General features: G+C 41.3%; 1 protein-coding gene across 1 annotated transcript in view; it reads right to left on the bottom strand.

Moving 5' to 3' along the window:
- The window catches only part of LOC125891705 (nuclear receptor coactivator 3-like), a 95,166-nt gene that overhangs the window by 37,383 nt on the left and 41,540 nt on the right, over positions 1-16,243 (bottom strand). The window contains exon 2 of the mRNA XM_049581152.1: positions 1,957-2,046. The gene's annotated coding sequence lies outside the window, so the exon portion shown is untranslated. The remainder of the gene's footprint in view (positions 1-1,956; positions 2,047-16,243) is intronic.

The raw sequence follows: 16,243 nt of genomic DNA, 5'->3' as shown, positions 1-16,243 counted from the left end.
TCTCACTGTTCTTTACCAGTGGATAGGGGCCCCAAGTCCTCAACAAAATCACGTAGCAAAGCAAAGAGCAAAAAACATTTCGGGAAATTGTCTTGGCCAAAACAACTAGCCTTTCCTAGTTTGTTACAAGCCACATTTTGGCCTTAATAATGGCTCAAAAACTGACACCCACGGAAAGTTTGATCTCATTCTGAACCAGAGCATCTGCTGATATGTTAGGCACGATACAGGATGATTAAAAAAGTCCTTGCCACCATCTTGACTGTAAGGAAGCCAGAAGGGACAACCCCATCGGGCCCACCTGTACTGTGTGCATTGTCTTGAGTGGCTGCCATCAGCTCCAGTGGCCGAGCCAGAACATGGCAGCCTGGTGGAGATCTGCACTCTACTGAGTTCTGTGACTGACTATTTCACACCAAAATGCTGAGACTCTCCACATTTGATATACACAAGGTTGTACCTTTAACTTTTAATTAACAGAAACAGACACTTTCATTGGGGCTGCACAGTATTCACTTTTCTTATTGTCATCATGATGTCAACTTGCTTGATAAACACACTGAAAGTGTGCAAAATGGCACTAAGGGATTTTTTTTTGACTTAGTTGAAAGAGAGTATCAGTAAAAAAGGCTCTTTAAAATGTGACTATCATTCTTTTATTGGTGCCTTTTGTGTTTAGCTCTATGTTCAATTTGTTCAATGAAAAAATGCTGGAAGTAATTTTCTATTTTTTATAATTCAACAAGCAATTCGCTGTATTTTAACAGTATACTGAAAGCAGCAGAAAGGCAGAGCTGACAACACTTTAATATACACTCAATGGCCGTTTTATTAGTTACACCTGTTCAACTGCTCGTTAACACAAACAGTTAATCAGCCAATCACGTGGCAGCAACACAATGCACGCAGACATGTAGACCTGGTCAAGACGACCTGCTGAAGTTCAAACCGAGCATCAGAAAAGGGGAGAAAGGTGATTTAAGTGACTTTGAACGTGGCATGGTTGTTGGTGCCACACGGGCTGGTCTGTCAGAAACTGCTCATCTACTGGGATTTTCACGCAAGGATGTGTAGCCGATGAATCTGCAGCAACTGTGTGATGCTATCATGTCAATATGGACCAAAATCTCTGAGGAATGTTTCCAGCACCTTGTTGAATCTATGCCACGAAGAATTAAAGCAGTTTTGAAGGCAAAAGGGGCCTGACCCAGTACTAGCAAGGTGTACCTAATAAAGTGGCCAGTGAGTGTATGTGTGGTGAGCATGGACTTCTTACTTTTTTACTTTAACTATTTGTGGAAAAATCCAGGGGGCAACTGCCTCCTCCTCATCTTCCTCCTCTCTAGTCATCCTCCTGTTCATGTCCACTACCTCCTCTGCCTCCTCCCCTCTCACACCTACCTCACTCTGCACACTATCACTCCTACTATCTGTGCAAGGCTTTGCAAAAGCATGTGTGACACTGCACGTGAACGAAAGAGAGAGTGCGGTTTAGTTAAGTCTGGGCACATTTATATATATGTGTGTATGTGTGTCTGTTGTTGTCACCTGCAGCCGGAGGTAAAAGATTAATGCTCTCTTTCAGCCTCTGTGGCAGGTAGAGCACAAAGAATAATTTGATTTCTCCTCCTGTCTCCCTGCTGCCTTCCCACTCTTCATTTTCTCATCTGCCTGAAAATCATCCAGCTCGACCCTCTTTGTTTCCCTCGTTACCACCATCGCTACCACTCCTTCCCCAAAAACTCTTCCACCTTCCCAAAAAAATCCGAACCTCAAACACAAAACACCTCCATAAAACATTTGCAACAGAGAACGCACACTGCTCTCCACGTTTCAGCGTTCAGGTCAGGAGGATGTTGCAAGAATGTGGCAACAACAAGAAACTGTCTCTGGCAAACCGCTCAACCTAAACCCAGTAGGCCGTTACCATGCCAACCATATGGGATGTTAGCCCACCTTGTGACGGCGCCCGAGATGATGGACGATCAGATCCCCCCTCCCCTCACTCTGGGGGGTGTGGTCCTAATGTGAGCTGGTCAATGGAGTCTGAAGGGAAAAAAAAAGACAAAAAAAAGTTTATGTTCAACAGTGCATGTTCATCATGGAGATATTAATGAATAACAAAGCAGCATTATTAATCAGCGGCCTGGAGACACATGCACAGGAAGCTGCATTAACAGCTTAATGAGCAGGAGGAACTGTGAGGGAGCCGTGCCTTTCGCTATGTGCTTTTGTCTTCATTACGGCTGTATGCGTACAGAAAAAAAACCCCACACCATTGCTCCTGCGCATTTGCATTAACACACAGACTGCTCCAACAGCCAGACCGACCAACCACACACGCACGCACGCACACACACACAAAAAGGGATGTTGAGACACAAGTTTTACAGGAAGCCAAACCGCCGAAACCTGAAAGTGACGACATGTGATCCACAATTCAGCCGCTTGCTCTAACTATAAAAGGTAAAAGAGAGCGCTTTTCCACTGAACGTGCACTCCTGATCCACGCAACTGGATTTAAAGCCTTTATTGGCAAATATCTCTCATGCTTTGTGGACTCTGAGCAAGATTACGAAAACAGACTATTAGGCTAAATCACCACTCTAATCCCAAAAGCACATAATAGGCTAATTTGTGTCCATTTAGATCCTGATAAGAAACAATGTGTGTGTACGTGTGTGTGTGTGTGTGTGTGTGTGTGTGTTTTGACCACACTGAGTTGTTGTAGTAGCTCAAGTGTTCTGTCTGAACAATCATAAGAGTGTATCCCGTGGGGGTAAAGAGTGCGTAACCATGGAGAATGCTGGGCGTTTCCATGACACCCTGTCATCAGTGAAGCACGCCGCCAGGATGTCTCATGTTCATCTGTCACTGTGCCTCAATTTGTGTGTGTGTGTGTGTGTGTGTGTGTGTGTGAGATAGAGGTAAAATTTAGGTTAGTTTCCCTTTTTATTACTGGGATGTGTGAGAGCGTCGTCGTGTCACAGCGCACGTTTACAACCAAATATCTGGACACGCCTACACGAGCATGTGTGTGTGTTCGTATGGCTGACCTCATGCCCAGAGTGCCTTAGCTGTGTATGTTTACATGTGTGTGTGTGTGTTGGTGCGCCATTCACCGTCAGCGACCTGACCGCTGGCTGCACCCATGATTGGGAGCAGATGGGGGCTGTCGGTGGGTGTGTGTGTGTTAGGAGGAGGAGGAGGAGAAGGAGGAGGAGGAGGGGGTGCTCTAGTTTAGGTGATGTATGGACTCTCACACACCAACAAAGACCCTCCTTCAACTGATGTGTTTCCTATTAATTGAAAGGGGAGAAAAATAGAGCCAGAGAACGGCTGCTTAAGAGGGAAGAATTTATAGCTCCGCTGTGACAAAGAGTAACTGACTCCATTTTTTTTTTGTGCAAAAGTTGAGAGTGAAAAAAAAAAAGTAGTTCTCCTCTCTGTGCACGAGCCGGAACAAGAGAGCCTTCAGTGCGATCATTACCGCTCTTTGTGCTCACTTTGACACAGCCGTGAAAACCGAAGTGAATAAAAATGGTAGTTAACGGCATGTGGCGTTGCTCATACTGCCGTAAAGCCTTGAATATAAAAGCAGCGTGAATGAGCTCAAGATGCACAGGTTGAGTCTATGGAGAAATGTTAAGCTCGCAGTTGCGGCGGAGGCCTTTTCACAGTCCGCTCTCCAACTCTCAACACACATCTGTTGTGCTCCTCAATTACTCGACACCAGAGAGTGAAACAACCTTTTACAGTGCATGTGCTTGATGCACTTGAGCAACACAATAAATATCTCACACCGCAGCGTCTTCCTCTTGTTAAAGCAGCACACTTTAAAGGATGCAATAAAGATGCAGCCAGAGTTCACATTTTACTGTCGATGCTCATACAGAAGCCATTAACTTCATGAACTTGAGCTGCTCAGTATATCATCAACAGTGGAGAGGAGCTGATGAAGTGGCAGAGATCCCATCGTAGTGACAATTCTGCATTTCAAAGTCGCACAGGCGTAAAAGCAGATTTCACTACATGGCCAGTTTGTTGTTGTGACTTGTGGGAGATTTCTTCCTCTTTCCATGTAACAATATTGCAGAACTCGCTGCTGATGAATCAATGTTTACTGGGCCTCAGAGGTGGGTGTGAGTCATGACAAAGTCTTAACCTTCATGCCCTTCAAGTTACTGTGGTACAAATCAAGCAAGTCAAGTCGAGTCCCTTAAGCAAGACAAAACAAGTCCGAAGTGATGAGGGTTTGAAAATCCCATGTTTGCATCACCTAATATAATCCATCTTACGTTTGTGCCATTTATTTAAAACAACACTGGGATGGATCCCTCTGATCTAGATACAAACTTTTCAAGCTAACAAAATCTGGATAACCAGTGCTCTAACTGGGACAACATATCACAATGTAGCCACAAGCTACATAAAGAACAACAGGTGGAGGAGCCAACGTGGGGTCATTTTAAGGGTTTTCATTGCAGAGACAGAAAACAGCATGGCGTATCATTGTACTGTACATACATCAATGCATCAATCCATCCATTTTCAACCCCTAATCCGAAGCTGGGTCATGGGGGCAGCAGGCAGAGTAAAGCACCCCAGACGTCCCTCTCCCCAGCAACGCTTTCCAGCTCCTCCTGGGGGACCCCAAGGTGTTCCCAGGCCAGATGAGATATATAATCCCTCCAGTGTGTTCTAGGTCTGCCCCGGGGCCTCCTACCAGTTGGACGCTCCTGGAACACCTCTAACAGGAGGCGCCTAGGAGGCATCCTGATCAGGTGCCCGAACCACCTCAACTGACCCCTTTCGACATGAAGGCGCAGCGGCTCTACTCTGAGCTCCCTCCGATTGTCTAAGCTCCTTACCCTATCTCCAAGGCTGAGCCCAGCCACCCTTCTGAGCAAACTCATTTCGGCCACTTGTAGCTGCGACCTCATTCTTTCGGTCACTACCCAGAGCTCATGACCATAGGTGAGGGTTGGGACATAGATGGACCAGTAAATCGAAAGCTTTGCCTTCCAGCTCAGCTCTCTCTTACCACAGCAATCCGGCGCAGCGCCAGTATCACTGTGAACGCCACACCAATATATAAAGTATTAAATGAAAGTTGAAATTCAGTCCAATTCCACCCTTCTGCTGTGATCAAAATAATTCTGGTTTTCCTTATCAAAGTTATCCCAATCCTGCTAAAGAGTTTTAACAACACATTCAGAGAAACCGAGACTGGATTTTTGATTTAGTCTAGTGTCAGAATCCTTTCTTTCTTCTTGAACAGCCCATTTGCAAAATGTGATCCAATCCAGGAGCTGAAATCTGACTAGAATTCTTCTAAACAGCTGGGCCCTGATGATCAGCCAATAAACCAATCAGCTGATAAGTAAGCTAAAAAAAAAAGACACATTCCTGGACCTTTCTGCAGACTTTGCACACCACTGTTCTCCTCAGACTAACTTCATCAACAACATTACCCTTGAATTCAAATTTCACTAGCCCCCTCAATGACAGCTGCCTTATATGTTGCCTCTGCTGGTCTGTCACGTCCAAATATGTTGCCAGATTTGCGTGTACTGCAAGTCCTCAATTTTACAACTAAAGTTTGATTCTAGTCGATACACGTGACTTGAGTCCCTCACCTCTGGTGGGCCTCTAAGTCACTGAGTTGCCCCTTTATAATAACTACCTTAAAATTGAGGATTTTTAGACCTCTGTTGAAGCTGATAATTCAACTTAATTTAATGTTCGGATTTCATTGTTTGGAGGGATGTAGTGTCAAAAGCCATAATAACACACGTAACAAACAGGAAAAACTGCATCACACATTGACTAAAAAGGGACTTGAGGAACTATTTGTTTAACAAACCACCAAACTATGGTGTTGTCAAGCCTGTGAACTGATTCAACAAGAATTAAAGAAAAACCTTTTGTGTTGTGAGGTGTTTCTGTCACTTAATCTGAATTCAGCAGGAACTGAATACGAAGGAAAAGACACTTTCTCAATGTGTTAGTGATGAGTGTAAAGTTGCACACAGCTGAGAAACAGCCCTGATAAGATAAAGATGGTAAAAACACACACACGTCCTCATCTGTCACCTTCGGCTGAACCAGGAAGAAAACTGAGAGCCACGTGCAACAACTGTGAGAGAGAGAGAGACAACAATGTTCTTTCTTCTGGTGACAGTCCATTTCAAACTGTTTCAGACTTATCAGTCAGCGTGTGATGTTTCTCAGGATCCATTCAAGACTTCATACCTGTGGTGACAAAATGGGATCCTAACTGGACCCTGTTAGAATGAAGCTAAGTGGCCCTGTGTTAAAAAAGTCCAGTTGGAGATATAAATCCTCGAGTACAAAGGCTTCTCAGACTTAAAAATGCTGCGTAGTGGTTTATAAAAGTATGACACGGGATCTAAAAAACTGTGGCTAAGTTATCACTGAGCAATCATTTTATCTTTCATTGCTGCGATTGTGAGGTAAATGATTGAAATACGGTGTTCGTGTTGCAAACTAATCTTACCAGAAATGTGTGCTTGGCAAACGTAGTGTCTTCCCAGGTGACGTGTTGCAGAAAAATTTGAGTATTTTCTGCTCGATTAAATAAGTGAGCAGACTGCGATATTTGGTCGGTCTGAACACAATTTACTTTGGTTGATTTTGGTTTCTAAGAAACAAGAGGCCTTGTGAAGACCTTTAGCTTGCTAGCACGAAAACAAAAACAATAACATCATTGATAATAAAAGAAAGTGAGTCCTTTTATGGCAGCAAATTGCTGCTCAACAGTGGTGAATAAAACTTTATTGTAGGATGGTAAGTAAGGCACGGCACAGGACACTGCTTCAAACAAAACCTAACATGGCTCTTTGAATCCAGTATCAAATCCTCTTATTGAACCCAAATCCTTTTAAATCTCTTATCAAATCTGATTAGGTTTAGCCTGCACCATTTGCTATTAACTTAAATTACACATAACTAAAACCCAAGGACAGACTGATATTAGCTCATTGCAGATATATCGAACCAGTGCGTATGTCCGCCACACAGAAATACCAAAACTAGATTTGAGGTTACTAAGAACGAGTTTCTCGTTTACTGTACAATGTCAATGTGCTTAGGCCATCATTTGTCTGTTAAACAATTCTATCAGTCAATAGATCTTTATCAGATTTTTTCAAACTCCCAAATATCGATATCGGTATCTGCCTCAAAACATTCACTTTAAGTTCTTTGCTCTTTGTTCATTAAAAAAAGAGAGAAAAAGTTTCAACAAGAGGTTTTGTTTGGGTCGCCAGCCCGGTGAACACTAAAATAAGTTTTATTTGCGTCTAATTATTTGTGCTAATGGAAGTACACTGGGTCTGATCCAACAGAGACTGCTGAACAATCAGTTGCAGGAATAACTCAACACTGTGAGCAATCCACTTTTTTTCCGAGAGTAAGATGAGGCGATAGAGGCCATGCTGGTATCAGTCTGGTAAATATGAATTTGGAGACTGGAGGAGTAACTTATGCTTAGGTCCCATGGATGTGTTACACTATGGAGGAAGAGCAGCAAAAACTGAAAAGTATGACCAGAGATTTCTTGGCTTGGACTGACGACGAGGTGGAACTGTTTCAGAAAGTAACACGAAGACAGTGTATCTCTCAGCTATGGCAACCATTCATATCCTATTTATCAAGAATGGCCTCAAGTGTTTGCATGTATGTATATCCTTGTTTATAATGGTTTGTACAAACAACATATGTGTACTTGACTTATACTATGTGTATATGTGCACTCACCAGCCACTTTATGAGGTACACCTTGGTAGAACCAGGTTGGACCCTGGTTAATTCTTTGTTGCACAGATTCAACAAGGTGCTGGAAACATTCCTCAGAGATTGTGGTCCATACTGACATGATAGCATCACGCAGATGTGCAGATTTGTCGGCTTACTTAGGTGTATTACAAAAAGGTACAAAAGGTAGACCTAGATATAATGTTTTGACTTGACACGTTGTGACATATAAAACTCAGTCAGGAAGAGTACATGTGTGTCTGCATCATCATTTTTAAAAATCCAAATTTAAATGCAGTCCTGGAGTTTTTAAACTAAAATGGGGTCACCAGTGTGAACAAAAGTCTCTGTGTAGAGGTTTAAAATCGACTGAACAGTGTGGACATTTCAAAACAAAAACCTATCAGTGTGGATGAAGCCTTAAACACACCCTTTAAATAAGAATTCATGTCCAGCCAAAAGAATCTGTGCCTTTAAGAAACATCTTCAGGCGACTGATAGATAGGCAAATGAAATTCAGGCACATCCACCAGTTGTGTCTTTGTGAGCTTTAATCTTTTCCCTCTTCTTCTCACTGTCTCTCTTTTTCATAACAGGATTTTTCTCTCCATGTGTCCGTCTTCTGTAATGACTATGAATAAGGGAAATTGTGTGCGCCGGCCAGCATACACAACGGCACAGTGAAGAACGCATAAAAGTACATTGTGTGTGAGTGTGTGTGTACTCTGGGTAACTCCGCTTTAGTTTTGCTCTCGCCCAGACCCCTCCAACAAATCCAGCACTCACACTGGAGCAAAATAGGAGCCAAGCCACATCTTGGCACCTCGCCTCCCCTTAAACAAATCAGACCACAGAGGCTAATAAAAAACTCCAAGTCCAAAGCTCGCCTCCTCAGACAAGGGGGTACCAAAGAGGGGAGCCATTCTCAGCTACCCCGCTCCGTCTCAAATGAACTCGTACAAGACAGAGCGCCGCTTTTCAGCTCAGACAAAAAGTGCCAGTCTCTCCACTGTCTCCATCATCCCGACCCCCTTTTCTTTGCTGTTAAATGGCGCTTTGATGTTATATTGTTCTTAACTAGCCTCGCTTAAAAAAAAAACACTCTTTGAAAACAAATTGCTTCTTAGTTCAGTGACAAAGTGAGCGTGAACTTTCCATCTTTAGACCAATTACCACTATCATAGCACACAGCCTGCTGCTTCAAACTTCACACTTCAGAGCAGAGGGATAAGAGGGGGAGGAGGATGAAGAAAAGCAGTGGGAAAGCGTCTGGCTCAGGGCAGAAATAGGCCAGGCAGGTCTAAAAACTAAAACTCATCCAGCCATCCAGGGTGTGTCTGCTGTAGGCTGCCATCAAACATGCATCTACATATTCAAAAAAGGAAACAGGCGTTTGCATGAGTCATCCTTTCCAAGAAGGTAGAGGAAACCAGACACGCAGCACAGATGCACCACGCTGCAGCGTAAAAGTACACAACAATGAATCTGCAGTCACACGAGCAGCTAACTAAACTCTCACAGAGGACGAGCCGTAAAGAGAAATGAAAGAAAAATTATTGTATTAGGGTTTTTTGTAATAATAGCTCAAGGCTACTTTAAAATGACTTTACAGTGCAACATCTGTTTTGAGTACGGGCTGACACTCAGTGTAATAAAACAGGCAATTTTCTTCTCTTAGAATTCACAGAGTATCAAATACTGTAAGACCACTTTTGAAGATCAAAAAATGAGAGGATCACTGCACACACGCACCGCTACTCCTCAACACAGCTTCATTTCTGTTTGTATTCTTACTCCTCCTGATGAACTTAGTTTGTCTGCGACTGAAGTGACAAAACTTGTGCTACCAGACTGGGGTTATCTGCACCTTTGTGAGTCTGTAAAGCTCATTTATCCCTGTTATTGGGTCCAGTGTTGAGCAAATATATGGATAGTATGGACACAGTATAAAGAGCAAAGTCACAGTAGTGGAAGTTATGCTTATTAATTACATTTACATAAACTAGTGGAGTGTAACAGAGGATAGAGCAGGCTTTTGCATCTTGGTGTGTTTGTCGGTCTCTCCGTCCACCACCACTGTACGACAATAAAATATCTCAAAAGCTATTTTATGGATAGCCATTTAATTTTGTACCAACATTCATCATCCCCAGAGGATGAATCTGACCTCTACTGCCATCATGAGGCTCACATTTGTGGTTTTGGCTGAAATATATCAGCAGCTTTTGGATGGATTGCCATTTCATGCTCCCTTAACATTGGATTTTAATCACTTAAGGGATCACTTAACTTTCCATATGACCCGATCATCAGGTAAAACAACTCAGTTAAAAGCCTTGTCCCAATTAAACGCCTAGTCTCTTTTACTAGCCTGGTGTGGCTATACATTTTGACAAATAAACGCCTGCCTCAATTAGACGCCTGGTCTGGTTGGGTGTATAAAACAGGTTGTTGGCTACCTCAAATTATGTGTTGCTTAACATGTATGAAGAGTTTTGCCTGTTGTAATGCACACCAGAAAAAATTAACATGTTTACTTTAAAAGTATTTTGTTATTAACATCATTGTCATTGATTTTTCAGTGCAGCAACAATACTCCATTACCACCTCCCTCACTGCTGAGAACTGACCTAAATATGAGCTAAACTGACTACAAACTTTTATAAATAGAATATGAGGATTAAAAAACAGCTTCTATTGCTTTCCTTTGATTAGTGATCACGGTGTCAGTCCCATGATTCTTTCTGAGGTGTCCTGAAATAGAAATTAAGGACCTGCAGGAGGAAACACCACTCCGCCTCACATCATCAACGACACCTTGTCCTTTATTGTCTTGTACTGGGGACACTCAGTACGTTTATATGACATAAAATAAACTGATTTATTGTGTAAGTCCAACTAAAACTGGACCTTTGAAATATATATTAACATGTTAGCCTGACTGAAATTGTACTAAATTAAATTTCTCAAAGCTGGACTAAGACAAGCATCTGCTTTTAATATGTTTGACATTCCCTAAGTTTTTCCTTTGTCACCTGTCAGTAACTCGATACACATAAAACACATCGCTCGTTTTTCTTTGTCAAAACTACGTTAACCTGCATCACAAGTGCAGAGTGTAACAGTGTTAACATTGACACTGTGTTTGTGTGTACAGTAAATTAGTGTTTCGACAGTTTGACGTCCTGCAACAGAAGAAAGTCTCCGTGTTACCTTCATGAACACTCTCCATTAACGTAAGCTGCACAGTATCACTGTAAACAAGGGCTGACAGAGGTCATTAAATAGCTTTACTGAACTGTAATCTCCCATTTCAGTCAAACCCTGACAAGCATAAATGTGCATGTTATCAACAACAGCTCCCGCTACGTTGTGTGAACCTGTCCACGTGCCGAACATGTAGAGAGGAGAGAAACTATATGAAGGGACGGACACTTCATGGTGTGTTAAGTGAGGACAGTGGTGTTGCTGAGCAAACAAACAGCCCTGATAAGATAAGGACAGTAAACCACACATGTCCTCATGTGTCTTTCTCAGCTGCACCATGACGAAAACAGTCACACGTGGACTCGTTTTGTGAATGTGTGTGATGCAAGGTGTGAAGAAACCTCAGGGTCAGATCGCGTACAGGGAGCGTTTCCAGTGCAACATGTATCAAAGTCACAGTCTAAACATGCCTGCATAGTCAAGCAGAGAACTGGGTTAAATAAAACGCCTCATTGGAAGCCATCAATTATGCAGGAGCTGTACATTATCATAACATAGGGGAACATTTCTGTGAGTTAATTAACAATGAACCGAGAGGCAAGGCTGTCATATCTGAGAGCGATGAATGACTGGAGCTTTGGTAAATACTTAAAACATTCTTGTCATCACAAAGAGTAAATTACCTAGTTACAGGCCTCATGGGGTAGAGAGAGAAATGCAATGAGACTGCAGGAAAACAGTTGTCACCTGCTTTGAGTTACCGCTTGTGAGATGAATTAGAAATGACTACGTTTACATTCACACTAATTTTACACCATTATACCAAACATGGCAGTACTCTGAATTTGACATGGGTCACGTTAACAGCATATTCTGTTTCAATCTTTGAAAGCAGGCCTTTTTCCAAATTTAGCACTTTCCAATTAAGACATGTGGGATATGCAGGTTTGGGGTTTTAATAGCATTCTTTGGACATGTACACAGCACATTCAGAATATACATCTCAGTTGTGGGTTTTTTCCAGAGTTTGCCACACACAGCCTCGTGTCCGTTTACGGTCAGCTCTGTGCGTCGTCATGGATGCACTGTACACAAAACAACTCACACACAGTTTGTAAGGCTGGGGTAAAGATGCATGCTCAAAGGAAAAGCCCACAGGAATGAGGAAGGAATGAAAGAGGAAGGCTGTGTTCGCACGGTCCAACATGTCCGCCACCGATAGGAAAAAAAATCCTACTTTGATGCAAAGCAGCAGCTGTTTCACTTTTCTATATTTTGACGAAATAAACGACACGTTAGAGCATGTTAATCGGAGTAAGCATGACGGTAGGCTATACTGGAATATTCATTTTCATTAGACATATAAATAGCTTAGTAGCAGTAAGGGCAAAAAGCGATTATTTTGTGCATGTTAACATAGTCAACAAGTCGGTGAAGATTCTCAGTTATCCAGGTCATGGTAATCAAAAGTGCTGTATTGTAGGCAACTGGACTTGCTGGGGTTTCTTGAAGACGTTTCGCCTCTCATCCAAGAAGCTTCCTCAGCAACTGAAGAGGTGAAACGTCTTCAAGAACTCAAGCAAGTCCAATTACCTACGATTTAGCACTAATGAGCTGTCAATAAGGCCAAGGAAGTGGGTCGTTTTCTGATCGTTTCATGCCCAGTGAAGAGATCAGTCAATAAAACATGCCTTTCAACCTGGTCAATCTGCTACCATGACAACAAACAGCACAAAAAAATTCTTTAGTCTAAACTAGGGATATCAATTGTTAACTGTTAATTGGTTAACCGCCAAGAATATTTTTGGACCAGTTATCACGTTGGGTTCATTTTGCTACTCCTCAGTTGACTGCACTGTGCACCACCTGGGTCTGATGGAAGCTAGCTAGCAGTGCCACTCATTCAACGATTTGCCGCTATTTACGCCGTCCTGACCCAACAGCATTGCTGTGGAAACATTAAGCCCACCCTCTGGTCTCCCTCTGAGTCGTCCGGTGAATAATTGCCCCTTTTTTTAACCGCACACCCCTTTTTACATTGCTGTTATCACTCTTAGCTCTGTTAGCAACATTAGCAGTGGTAGCACAGCTAGTGATGCTACCATAGCAAACAGTGCTAAAGGGGTTTTGCAGCTCAAAATAAAGTCACTTACTCACCAGGGCTGCCTGGAGGGAGACCAGAGGGTAGCTACAATGTTCCTACAGCAACACAGTCCCGCACTGGAGACTCTAAAAAAACTGCACTGCTAGCTAGCTCTCACCGACCAAGGGGGTGTGCAGTGCAGAGCAGCCAAGGCTAACGTTAGCTTACTATTGGAGACTGGAGGGTGTGCCATGGACACTATGTTTCTGAATGTTGCCACAGCTAGCCCATTGTTTATCCACAAAAAAATAGAAAATAAAATAAAGGCAAGACATATATTACTCAAACAATAAAATGTCATCACATCTAAATGGATAGCACTTTGAAAAGCAGAGCTATTGCTAAAGAGCTAAAGAGTGAGTGGAGCGCCTAACTAAAAAGAAAGGCCTCTTGTATTTCATGTCATTTTGAGTTTTCTTCTTCTAACAAATTAACCGGTTAGTTACTGGTCAGTGCGTGTCAGGCCACTGAAAGCAAAATTAACCGAAACTGACATCCCTAGTGCCATAATAACGGATAAGTGAATTACTGTAAATGCTGTTACTGTGTGAGCTTAGCATGCTAATTCAATATACATGAAACCAGCCAGCAGCATGAGACGGAGATGTTTTCCACCTCCTCACTCAAAATATAAAATTGATGGCACAATATAAAGTCCCACTCTACTCAAAAATGTATTTGTTACTTCACTTTGATGTTTGACTGCAGAATGATTCATGTAGTTTGTTTTTAAATTCATCTGCTGAAGTCTGAAGTTTCTTTGTGCTCAGAAAAGGTCTTTTTCAAAGATTCTTGGTTTTCCAACGAGACAGACTTTTATTGTATTATTTTATTTGTCTTAAAACACGTCTGGAGAGAATCTTTTTTCTTTTAAACAAAAAAAAAAAGGCTGCTTTCTTTACCACCACTTAGCAAACTGCACTATTTGCATTTGTTTATTTGTCTTGACTGTTTTTTCATATTTATGTGGAGCACTGCTTTTTATTTATGAAAGGTGCAAATACCAATAAAATCTCTTATTTAATTTCTCACACACATTTGCTCTGCAGTAAGTGATTGCTGCTGTGCAAATGTGTGTGTGTACGTGACCATCTCAGCTTGTACAAAACGTGTAAACACCACTGGGTCTTTGCTGCAATGCATTATGGGCTCCTGAGGCTGCAGTTGGTGAAGAGATAGGCATCTCTGCGACCATTAAATACTTCCTGTATGACTGAGACACAAGACAAATGGTGGGTCTCTACAAGTGTTTTGCTTTTTCATGCTGTGGCGCCGACAACATGCTGCTGAACGGTTTAATATACAAATTAGAGCTTTGCCAAATGTCTTTTTTTACATGTGACGGTTCTATTGAAGTTTTAAAATGAAGCTTCAAACATCTGTGGTCATATTTTATTACGTCATCATCCTAAAAATAAATAAATACTCGAACAAAATCCTCAATTTGAATAAAGTGCTTCATCAAATTACATGCACTGGTCTTTTTTTTTTTTTTTATTATTAAATCAACATCCTTTAATAAATAAATTAATAATAATTTGACTGCTGCTTTACCTCCTGTGTGTCTTCCTTTGTAGGAGCAAACTGTTTTTTGATTGCAATAAAAATTGTTGTTTTTTAAAGCTAAATGCCAAAAAATATTGACTGCAGAAGAACATTTTGTTAGGTAGAAATATGGTAGGAATTTTAGAAATGATTACATCCATCTTTTTATAATAAGTTTTGACTTTTGGACTTTACAGCGCTCTGGAGTTACTGGAAATGTTTGGATCACACAAGTTGGCAACAATCCTACGCTGCACCACTGGAATGTTATTCTACAAACACTAGTAAAAGAAGAGTTTGAATTTCAATGTTATGAATGAACAGTTAAAGCTTTCAAGTATTCAGTACAGCCTAAATAAACAAATATTTTTATTCTATAATACTTGCATAAACTGAGCTGGAAATATCATCTTGTATTGTTGTTTAGCTGAGAAAGTGACAGTTACAGTAACTTGACAACTCATACAGATGCAAAGCACCTTATGCAAAATAATTCAGACTATCAAATACACAGTGGTATCAACAGGTCTGCTGATGTCATGCACAGCACACAGTTATCACACAGTTATACTGATATGGACCACAGAGTCTGAAATAAAGTTACAATTATCTGTTGTATAATTCATTGAGTTAAGCAAAGATACTGAGATGCAGTGGTGCATTTAGTCATTAAATGTACTTGGGTACAAGTTGAAGTACTTGACTTGAGTATATTTTTTTTCCATTTCCATTTCCAATCCTACTTTACACTGTTACACTGAGTTGAGTTACTGTAATAAGCTAAGCTAATAAGCTAATCAAATAATACAATGTTACAGATTAAATCAACAAACTATGGCTGGGTGATAGGACGGTATAAACTGTGCGGTGGTTAACCCTCCTGCGATTGTTCAGTGGCTGCAAAAAGTCAAAAAAGTTTACATGATGGAACACATGACAGCTCAGCTACAACTTAAACTCACATTTTCATTTTTTTTTTTTTTTTTTTAAGATTCAAGCATATAAATGTGTATGTACACGTACGTATGCTTATGTGTAATATGTATGTATGCATGTGTATATGTAGGTATGGATGTGTATAATTATGTCCATGGAGGGTGCACACATGAGTAGCGGTGTGTCTTCTAATTCTGTGAGATGACTCATCCATATGCGCATTTATGTCAGGTAAAACCCAACTATCGAGGCGATTTGGTTCTGCAGTGTTAATTGCCTGTTCGTTGCTATCCATGGCAATAAAGTTTAAAAAAAAAAACTGTGCGATGGTAGAAATGTTCTCGTGTGATCTTGTGCATCCAGCTGCCTCGGAAGGTAAAATGATGTGGGCATAAAGAGAAGGAGAGTGAAGTTGTAAATGCAGAAACTTGAGAGGGTTGAAGTTATTGCTCTCAGGAAACTTATATCTTCCATTTTCAAACGATTTTCGAACGATAGTTTTACTGTTTTGATTTATGCGTTTTTAACTCAGGTTTTGTCTCATTTGAGGCAGCTGTTATTTTGTTTGTATGGAAGTTCTAAATAAAAAAAAGAGGAGAGAATTATCTAATGTGATGACGTACGGTATGATTA

The sequence above is a fragment of the Epinephelus fuscoguttatus genome, linkage group LG7, assembly GCF_011397635.1.
Source record: "Epinephelus fuscoguttatus linkage group LG7, E.fuscoguttatus.final_Chr_v1".
In the NCBI taxonomy this organism is placed as follows: domain Eukaryota; kingdom Metazoa; phylum Chordata; class Actinopteri; order Perciformes; family Serranidae; genus Epinephelus; species Epinephelus fuscoguttatus.
The sequence above is the reverse complement of the archived record's forward strand: the minus strand, read 5'-3'. Positions and strand labels throughout refer to the sequence as shown.